Raw genomic sequence first — 11,192 nt, 5'->3', positions numbered from 1 at the left:
TAAGTTGTGAGTCTCGTATTAAAGGAGGTACTCATGGATGTTCTTTTTAAGTCCTACTATTCTCTGACTATACAGAGCCGTTTACCCAAGGACTGGTCTCATTTGGTAAGTTTATATCGACGAAATAGCACTCTAAAGTAAACCTGACAGGCGGCTTTTGCAGAATGGACAAAATCGTTTAGGGTTATGGTTAGAGTGGAAGAGTCTGTCATTGCCATGCCTCCCACTCGCGATTGTGACTTTAAATTGATTGTGCATCCGCCTGATTCACCTGAATTCGCTCCATCAGACTTTGATCTATTTCCAAAATTGAAAACAGCTATTTAAGGCACCCTAACCCTTACCCTTACCCTAGCACGCAATGAATTGCTTTCAGAACAGCCAAGAAAAGGAGTTCTATAAAAGTGGCATTGAGGCCCTTAAACACCGCTGGCAAAAGTGTATAGATACTGAAGGGGATTAATATATTAATAACAATATGTCCGGCAAATTCAAATCCTTCAATACGAGACTCACAACTTATCAATGAGCCCTCGTAGATTATTTGGTATCCGATGAGTATCAATAAAATTCGGTGAAAAACCAAAATTGATAAGTCCAATATTAACTCGCAAATTAATAGTATTTAGTTCCAGCAAAGACTTTGCTCTTAAATATCCCCATGACTTACTCCAGTTGTTTGACTTTAGTTTAGAAGTTTGCTGTTAAATAGCATGAACGTACAATTTTCCTTTAGAGTATTAACATTGAAATTTGGAAACATTGTTAGAAAGTACAGGTCAATGTTGTTTTTTTGTACATTTAGCTCGTTACATGTGATCTCACCTCTCCGGAAAATCCATATATTTGGCTCACAATAACATTAATAAGAAATGCTGATCATTTTTAACAAAAAAGTTAAACCCAATTGTGGAACTTTGTACTAAGTATCCTGACAATAAATAGATAATCCCCCATATTGTATTAAACAGGGGAATTTATGTAAGGGATATTCAGTTTCACAAACACTTGTGTTTGCAGAGCATTATGTAATGTTGACTAAAATGATTAATTTTGTTTAACAACGCCATGATCTATTGATATCAGTCTGGGATTAAGCTACTGGGTGATATTCTTTCTCTGAATTTTAGGGCTGATATTCTTTACAAAAACGAGTAAACACCCCAAATGTCAATTTTGATTTACATAAGTTTGGTGTTCATCCAGTAGAACTTTTAGCTGATTCTAGGAAGGACATGTTTGTTTCCAAGATCTTTAGATATTGTCTGTGGAGATTCTGAGGAGAAAGTTAGCTTTTAGTAACGGGAATAGATTATATATATGAAGAGGACGTGTTGAAATGTTCACTTGCCTTTACAAATAGCGGATAATGCCGGCGAAGGAGATTAGTTTAACAACTCTTAAGCACTCTAGTAATATATACCTGTGTCACCAAGACTTTGATGAAACCATCTCATGTCGGATTTTCCTTAATATCACACGCAAATACAAAAGAGGGCGGGGGGCGGTTATCTATGAGAATATCAGGAACTACGAGATACGCTGCTTATATGGAGATAATGATGTTCTCCAAGCACTTCAGTGCAAGCAGTGTGTAGCTCATTCAGGGGAACAGGCGGATGAAAACTGGGAGGAGATCTAGGACTACCATTGCAGGTATACTCCATAAGCTGAATATATTGCTCGGGGATATATCAACCCATTGTAGGTTCATACATGATTTGTAAAGACACTGTGAACATAGCAGGTAGGCAGAGTAGTACTGAAAAGCAGTACCACAAAGTCATGATGTCAGTTGTTAGGTAGACCTACTCTAGTAGAGTTGGACAAAAAGTTATTGACAATAATTATCCTGCGACGACATTTATTTTCCAAATTGTCAAAAGTTATTTCTTTAACTTCAGAGATACATTGTATTTATCATACACGGTAACAGTAGTTTATAATGGTAAACATGTTAGAGCTAGCGACATCGTAATGAAACCTCTTTGGAACTAATGTAAGTTACCATAATTTCCTACCTACAGCCTGCGACTACGATACTTTACATCTGGAGAGGTCTTTTGCAGGCTTTTTGTCGGATTGGGATTTTTTTAATATAGATATAGAAAATGGGCTGTTATTTGTTCTTTGTTAACACAAAACTATCAGACAAAACAAAAACAAAATAAAAGTGTTCACTGCTCATGGTCATAAAATATTCGATTGAAAGTACAACATCCGATTGGTGCACGTACAAAACAATAAATGTATACAAATTTATGGATTTAACCGTCGTATTAACCGATGCCAATTTGCAGGTAGGCGCTATCTGAAATAACTTTTGCAAAATGCTTAAAAATACCTTCTTTTTAAAAATGTTTTGTTGTTGGCCTTTTTTTATTATTTTCTACAGACAGTATCAACCAGTACGCCTCATCAGGCCAGGTAACGATAGAAGGAATGCTGCAGTGGCGGAAAATCCATTGGACATGTATCCTTATTACTTGAAAATACGAAATGTTACAAATTTAAAACAGACAGCCAATGGATTGTTTTCTATACTGAGCATTCCAAGAAGCCGAAAGACTTTCTATTTAGGAGAAGTGATATCCGTGCACATTCAGTTGTACAATGGCTATGGCGAACCTCTATCTTCTGGCAGGGATCTTCTTCGTATCTGGATGACGGATACGTCCAACAATGCTAATGTAAATGGTTATGTGACTGACAATAGAAATGGTTCCTACATCGGACACGTGATGGCTGTATGGAAGGGTAAAGCCCGGATCAAAATATCAATTGCCAACACCAAAGAACAGATTGGACTGGTTGTACAGTATTTAGAGGAACACGGATTGCTTAGAAACATAAAAGCTACATTTAAGTCAGAAAATATGACTGTGTCTGAGACAACACTGTGTAGTGTTAAACCAATTAACCAACATATATGTAACTTTACAGAGGAAAATCATGGTTTACATTGGTACTGTGGACGTCCACGACAAAGGCTACTTACATGTCAAAGTTGGAAGAATGACCACTGGAACAGACAGTAACAACCTTAGTCCTATTGCCCTCCAGTTAACAAGGTGATTATTTATACTGTTAACTGCAAAGTTTCAAAAAAAATATATGATAATTAACATGTTTGTATGACATGCAGTTGTTTACTTGTGATTAGACTTGTTTTAAAAGAAATAAGAAGACTGTAATTTTAACACAAATAATGCAGTTACTGATTTGCTGGCCACACTAGCATTCCATCTAATTATGTAGGCATGCTTTTCCACTAAAATCGATTATTCTACACGATGTATTTATAATGTAATGTATCATTACAATTTGTTGTTGCCATTATTGGAATTTATATTCTTACAGCTAAGACAGAGGAGTTATCATTAATGAACCGTACATCTCTCGATAAAAATCACAACCTAGCCATGAAGTTCTATTAAAAACGTGAATTTTAAAGACACTTTTCACATTTATTTTTATTTCATTTTATTTGTTATTTCATTATCAACTCCTTCTTATACTGTTTTTATATTGAATTTTGATTTCTCCAGATCCCACAAGAATTTGTTGCTGCATGAACGGCCTGCAATCACTGTGTCTGGAGGTTATTATAATACCTATCACGGGGTTATAGTTATTTTCTTAGCAATTTTCATAAAACATGATTTTGTGCAATAGGATTTGCATTTGAATACAAGTTCGTTTGAATTTAACTACTAAATCCAGTTCTGTTTGCTGAATATTTTCAATCTAATCTCTCAAAGAAGTACCTCTATTTTTGGCATGAACTGTACTATTACTAATTCATATTTAGATTTGAATGTCTATGAAAAGCCGCTTTAACTTTCAATTTCATTTCCTCTTAAGGTCAAATATGCTTTAAAATGATTTCACTTAAGTGAAATACTTTTTACCTTAAAGTCAGTTGTGAAATTGTGTGAGATAGCTTGGTGGTAAGCTCTGCTAGTATGGAGGTTCCCAGGTTTGTTGTTACCCTGTATTCACTGAATACCTTGTATTCCACGTTTTAAACTCTACAGAATATCATGGGGCCAGTTGATTGATACACGTGTAATTCATATGTTTTTAAAGTTATCCAAAATGAAATTGTGTGAAGTTATCAAATATGCATATGAAATTGATAAAACAATAGGGTCCGTGTCACTTCTTGCTGTATTTTCACTTTCGTTTATGCCAGTTTCGACTTCCCTTTTAGATTTCCTCGCTTTGGGCTCCAAGCATCACTGATAAATCCTAGAATTACAAAACACCTGCATGATGTAGTTTTAAATCCCAGTATTTTGAATTTGCCATATCTTCAACAAAATTCATACTTTGTTCATTTTTATTGTTTGTGTTTGGACAATTCCGAAACTTATCATTATACTGAAGACAGTTTTTTTTCAAATATGTACCGAATATATCCTCGTTAGAGAATGAATGTTTCTTTGGTTATGAGCAATAGTTGTAAAACACAAGAAATTAGTTTATGTAAAATACCTTTTTGAGGCATGAGCACCAGACATTCAAAAATAATGCATTATCTTAATGATATTTTCCAGAATCATGCGCAGTTATTTATTTTTTCAGATAACCAGTTTATCAAATCCGATAATATTCCGTGCCACAAGAGACCGAAGAGAGAAACATGGTTAGAACCGTCTCCTACGGGTTTCTACTTTAAGGGACAATGGCGTGCACTGAGATGCTCGAATAAACTGCATAATCCCGCTGCTACGTCATACGTTAAATGTCTCAGAGGGTTCCATGTGTTACTGATAGGCGATTCGAATCTTCGGTCATGGTTTTTACGCATTAAAGATATGTTGAATATGACAATAACAACGAAGAAGTTGAACATAAAATGGTATACAACTTTGGAAGCAGAAAACCAGGAACTAAATACATCTATGGCATTAGCTGTTCATGCAAATCCCTTTTATGGCGGTATTACAGCTTTACCGAAATCTTCTATACAGTCGGTAGCTTGGCAACTAGACCAGATCAACACCACTAGGAGTGTTGCTGTAGTTATTCATATGTACCTGCATTTGGCAAGGACAGTGCCAGAGGAGTATCGCGCACACGTGAAAGAAGCTAAAACAGGTATTGACAGACTTTTCAAACGTGCACCAAATGCTGTCGTTTTCATCAAGGGGCCTCATGCAGTAACGACACCAGCATTTCAGGTACCCGTCGATTATTTCAGAAACGTTCAAGAACAAATTCTTTACGAGGAATTCAGAGACATGATAGATCAAATAGTATTTCTTAATCAATGGGACATGACATCTGGGTGTGAAAATGTCCCTATCCATCCAAATACTGCAAATTTAAATAACATGGTCGACCTTTTTATATCTTATCTGTGCTATTAATGATAAGTACCTTTGTTCAAGTATGCCCTTGTTTTCATCATGTATTGAAAAATACTACTGATGCTGATTTCTCTATTCGCTGTTAGTCAAACAGTAATGATCTAACCTGCTGAACTATCCTACTCTAATTGCCTACCATCATAAACAGATATACATAAGGATTTCCCTTAGTTATTTTTAAGGTGTATTAATTGCTATGCATTGTAGAAAGTATTATTTTAACCGAGTATTAGCACAAGACGTCCGACATTTCTAAGATATATAGTATGAAAACTTGGATAATACCACAGAAAACCTTTGATACAAATGCACAAACTAATGGTTATAATTATGCTTGATGTCGAAAGACCCAATTTCATTATGCAATAGTTTGCTTCTCCGAAAAAGATAAGTACATCAAGAATGATGAAGGTAACTTGATTAGCAAGGTCGTAAACAAGAGACCAATTGGATTGCCATACATAATGAAATGAGGTTTTTTCTATGAGTACTTGAGTGGTTGTTTTCATTATTATGTTGCATACTGCGTCAGTAATTAATCTCTAATCGATAACTATCCAAAACATTTAATCAATGACCAATAATCGGTTATCAATCGGTAATCGATAGCCGAACAATAACTGATCAATAGTCATTGAATAACCAATCAATAATTGATCAATGAGTAACAGCCGATCAATGACCAATAACCAATCAATATTCCATGATCGATCGACTTATCAATAATCAATATCCAATCAGTCTACTTTGTTAGATGGTGTATATAAATTAGCATCAGCAGATAAGACTAAAATCAGTTCTAGACAGTATTACATCGAAACACAAATGGGAATCTGACCAGGGCTGATTGATATCCCTAGATAATCAAAGAATAGTAGGACTTAAACAGAATATTCTTGAGTACCTCCTTCAATACGAGGCTCACAACATATCGATCATCCCTCGTAAGTGACAGAAATAATGGTGTAAACACTAGACTTATATATTACATTATAGATAACTAAATAACATACCAGGTCATCTAATATGTATTGATTTCGAACAAGCATTCAACTCAGTCTCATAAATTAAACAAAGTAATTTTCGTTTTTTTTTTCAATTTTGGAGAAAGCACTAAAATGGATAAAAACTTTGTTTAGTAAAACCTATTTTGCTGTTACACCAAACATACAGAAGGACTGTCCACAAGGGGATCCTATCTCCCCATGTCTTTTTGGGAGCCTGAAGTTGGTTCCGAGTTCCGAGTTTCGTTTAAGTAAAACGGAACTCGGAACTGGAGTTCCGTTTACTTACGGAACTCGGCCGAGTTCCGTTTTACTTAAACCGAACTCTGAACTCGGAAATCGGAAGTACCGTTTTACTTAAACGGAACTCAGAACTCGGAACTAACTTCAGGCTCCCTGTCTTTTTTGGTTGTTGCTGAAATACTGATTATTCTCTTAAACATAATAAACATATTACAGTTATCAAAGTACATTGTACATATAAAACATAAACTCATTAAGGTTGCACCTCAATCATCTTGGACGGATCTAGAAACTTATTTAACGAAACTCTAAATTTATTAGATCCTTTTGGTAAAATATCTGGCTTAAAGGTGCTACACCTCCGAAAAATATCATTTTTACCAATTAAAAACACGAATAGACTCATATGTATTTTTCTTAAGCAATAAAAGTTACATACATTACACTATTACCGTTACTACTTATTTATCTCTAAAATATTCCATATTGCTCCGCCCCCATATTGAATGAAATACTGACTGTGCATGCGCCGAAAACAGAAACACCAACGAGCTCAAATGGCGATCGCTTTAAGAAGCGAGGAAGGAGACTGCATAGCTCGACAGCTTAGACTTATTGATAAATCACATTTGTATCAATCCATGGAAATGGGGCCGAAGGGGGTAACGCTAGGAAAGCTTTTCGGTTCGTGGATGGCAGCATGCAGAGGATCGTGATTTTTCGCGATGGATAGTATTTGAAATGTTCATTTTGTTTTTATTTTCTTTTTGCATTAAAACGTCGGCATTTTAAATTTGTAGTTATGCTAGGCAACAGGCGGTATTTGCCCCAGCTGAAGTCTACCATATTTGTTTTCTTCTGTATGTAAATATCTCCCCGAATGCACTGCGATCAAGGTCACGTGTATGTAAAGGCGATTATAAAGTTGGACTCTTCCATAGGCAGGGATATGCAAAAGTTCCTAACTTCATAGCTTCTTTACGACAATTTATGGCGTTATATTTTTCTCTTTTTTTATATGTAGGTCTTAAATAGGTATACATATATGACTAGATGCCGGAGGTGTAGCACCTTTAAACATTCTATTACTAATCATACATTTTGAAAGCATGTTTTCAAGACATGGGTTAAAGTTTCAGAAGCAACACAAGTGCAGACTCCGTGTGTATTTCTATGTTTGTCTATTGGTATAACACAATTTATTGCATTGGTAACTCTTTTTTAACAGAATCTGGTTAAATAAGAGTGTCAAAAATATATGTGATTTACTGGATCATGAGAACAAATTTCTGTCTTTTATCAATTCTTAATTGATATTTGGTATCGAATAAAGATATGTTTTGGCTTTATCAACGTAGTTATGTAGCATAATCAAACAAAGTTGTAAAAAACTTAAACCCAAGGGCAAATAACAAATAGAAAGACCTTTTATACCCAGTTATTTTTATATTTTATATTTAAAAAAAAGAAGAAAAAAAGGGATGTACATATATGTATTTATGTTTTATTGAAGGAAGTAAATTATGATAACGACAAAGCAAAAATGGATATACAACAATACCGGTTGCACCACCACATTTTTTTTTTTTTTTTTTTTTTTTTTCAAAAGGTTCAAAAATTTTATTTTCAAAGACACCAGCAAAATACAAAAATGTCCTCACACACAACAATACCGGTTGCACCACCACATTCTTACACTGAATAATTATACAAAACATATCGACAACTCTGACAGTAATATTTGCAATACCTGTAATATAGAAATTATTTAAACTATAGAAAATATTTCTGAGAAGCCCTACAATATTTTTATTATGACAAGATTGAAAATAAAGAATACAGATAAGACTTGTAAAATTATACAATTTAGACTAGAAACAATACTTTTGATTTTCTGATTCAGTATGCAACATTCTATATATATTCTACATACAGAAAAAAGGACAAACTAAATATAGATAGTTTGAATGAGTTTTTTGTTTCTAAATATGATGTTGAGAAAAGCAAAATATCCATGAAAAATGCTTGTATTGAAGAAGGTTGGAAAGAGATGTTTGAAAACTAGTTTGTTAAAATGCATTTATGTTGTAGTTCACAGGTTGATAAGTTTTAGCTCACCGGGACCGAAGGACCGGTGAGCTTATGCTATGGCGCGGCATCCGTCGGCGTCCGTCCGTCCGTCCGTCAACATTTGTTTTAAATCTCTACTAGTCATAAAATACTGAGTGGATATTAACCAAATTTGTTTAAGTGGATTTTAACCAAATTCGGTCAAAAACATCCTTGCGGGAAGGGAAACAGATTTTGCATAAGTGGCCCTTAGTGGCCAGAGGAGCGGGGCCCAACAGGGGAAATGAATTTTTCCTTTAAATCGCTACTAGTCATAAAGTTATGAAGGGATTTTATGAATGAATTTGAACCCAATTTTGTCAGAAGCATCCTTCGGGAATGGAAACATATTTTACATTAATGATGACCATGACCCAAAAGGGGCCAGAGGGACGGGGTCCAATAGAGAAAATAGAGGTATTTTTTTAAAGGCTACTAGTCATAAAGTTATGAATGGATTTGAACCCAATTTATTCAGAAGCACCCTCGGGGAAAGGGGAACAGATTTTGTATAAATGGTGACTCTGACCCCAAAGAGGTCAAAGGGGCGGGGCCCAATAGGGGAAATAGGGGAAATTTCTTTAAATCGCTACAAGTCATAAAGTTACGAATGGATTTGAACCCAATTTGGTCAGAAACATCCTTTTGGAAGGGAAACAGATTTTGCACAAATGTCGACTCTTATCCCAAGGGTTAAAAGGGTGGTGCCCAATAGGGGAAATAGAGGTAATTCCTTGAAAGCGCTACTTGTCATATAGTTATGAATGGATTTTAACCCAATTTAGTCAGAAGCATCCTAAGGGAAAGGGGAACAGATTTTGCATAAATGGATGCTGTGACCCTCCATCCAATAACCATGTATAGCACCGCTGGAGGTTAACGGATAAACACAATTCTGATGTAAAAATATGCCTAAGGGTCTTCCCCCACCCTAAGGGACTTAGTTTATTAAACACGATCATGTTGTAAAAACAATCCTTTGAGGTCTTTCAGGCCCTTAGAGAGTCTGGACTTTGTTATTTCTTAAAATCAGTTGGGATCACCGCACTATAACCATATATAGCATTGTTCAAGATTGACAAATAAAGCTATGTATTAATAAATTGAGCATGCAAATTATTTTGACGTTTGGTCAAATCCAACCAGGTGAGCGATACAGGCCCGATGGGCCTCTTGTTAATATTGCATGCATATTTTGATAAAAAAACTGAATCAACTACTTTATTGCAAACTTACGTTTTCCCCATTGTAATTTAATATTGTTATGCGAAATTAGAAAAAATAAACATGAACATCAGTTGTGTATTACAACAGTAAGATAAATATGCGTATTTAATATAAAGTAATGTGCCAAATTGACTTATGGTGTTTATAGTACCTCTACCTGTTTATGTACGAGAGGTTGTGGTTATTTGTGTAGTTTGTTCTTCTTCTTTTTTGTTTTGTTGATGATGTATGTATGTCTATTCTTTTTTAGTTCTTTTTTTGTAATGTAATTCATGTGTTGTCTTCACAAAAATTTTAACTCCCGTACATGTAATAAACTGATAAAATAAAGATATATATTCAATTTCACTATTTGTCAGTTTTTAAATTGTTTTAATACATTGGAATTAGGTGCCGCGGTGTTCACACACTTTATCACTAGCCCTCCGCCTCTGGGTCGCGGGTTCGAATCCCACGTAGGACAGTTGCCAGGTACTGACCGTAGGTCGGTGGTTTTTCTCTGGGTACTCCGGCCTTTCCCCACCTCCAAAACCAGGTACGTCCTCAAATGACCCTGTCTGTTAATAGGCGTTAAACAAAACAAACCAAACCAAACAAGTCAAGTAACAATGATAGTACAAACAAGTAAATTGTCGAGGCAATTTGCCTTTTTATCAAGACACAAGTACATTCCAAACGATCACATATAGAAATATAATATATAATATAATTTATACATGACTGTCGTGAGGGCAAGCTTGTTGGACCAAATGCATATAACCATAACAAATAAGACAGACAACCAAGTTTAGAATGAAATTGGCCGTTTATTATATATAAACGACAGACCTGGAAATATGGATTTCCAAGCCTGAACCAACATTAAGTACATAACAAAACATTTGGTCCTAGGTGGGGTAATATATTACAGTTACACAAATATAGTAGATAAACAACGAATTCGAAAAAAGCGTTATGTTTGCGAAAACGATCCCTTCGGTCGATAATCAATTAGCCGAGGGTCGGTTGTAATTAATTAGAAAACATCTTAGGTAGTATACAGATGGTAAAAGTAGATAAAAAATATACAGATGGTAAAAGTAAATAAAAAAAATAAAGAAACAGTTTAACAAAAAGGTTCAACAAAATAACATCGCGAGTTGAATTCATATGATGGCAGTGCGTGCTATATAGTAAATATTCTTATTTTTGTTTTTCTAAGCAGGAGGTTCATTTCGTCTCGCAAAGCTCAGCC

General features: G+C 35.0%; 1 long non-coding RNA gene across 1 annotated transcript; it reads left to right on the top strand.

Annotated features, from left to right (window-relative positions):
• Positions 1–3,042: 3,042 nt before the first annotated feature.
• Positions 3,043–6,852, top strand: LOC117327614. Its single transcript, XR_004532703.1, has 2 exons — positions 3,043–3,601; positions 4,588–6,852. It is a non-coding gene; the product is annotated as an uncharacterized LOC117327614 (long non-coding RNA).
• Positions 6,853–11,192: the final 4,340 nt, after the last annotated feature.

Source organism: Pecten maximus, chromosome 5 (assembly GCF_902652985.1).
Source record: "Pecten maximus chromosome 5, xPecMax1.1, whole genome shotgun sequence".
Lineage (NCBI taxonomy): Eukaryota > Metazoa > Mollusca > Bivalvia > Pectinida > Pectinidae > Pecten > Pecten maximus.
Note: the sequence above shows the minus strand (reverse complement) of the source record. Positions and strands in the feature narration are given on the sequence as shown.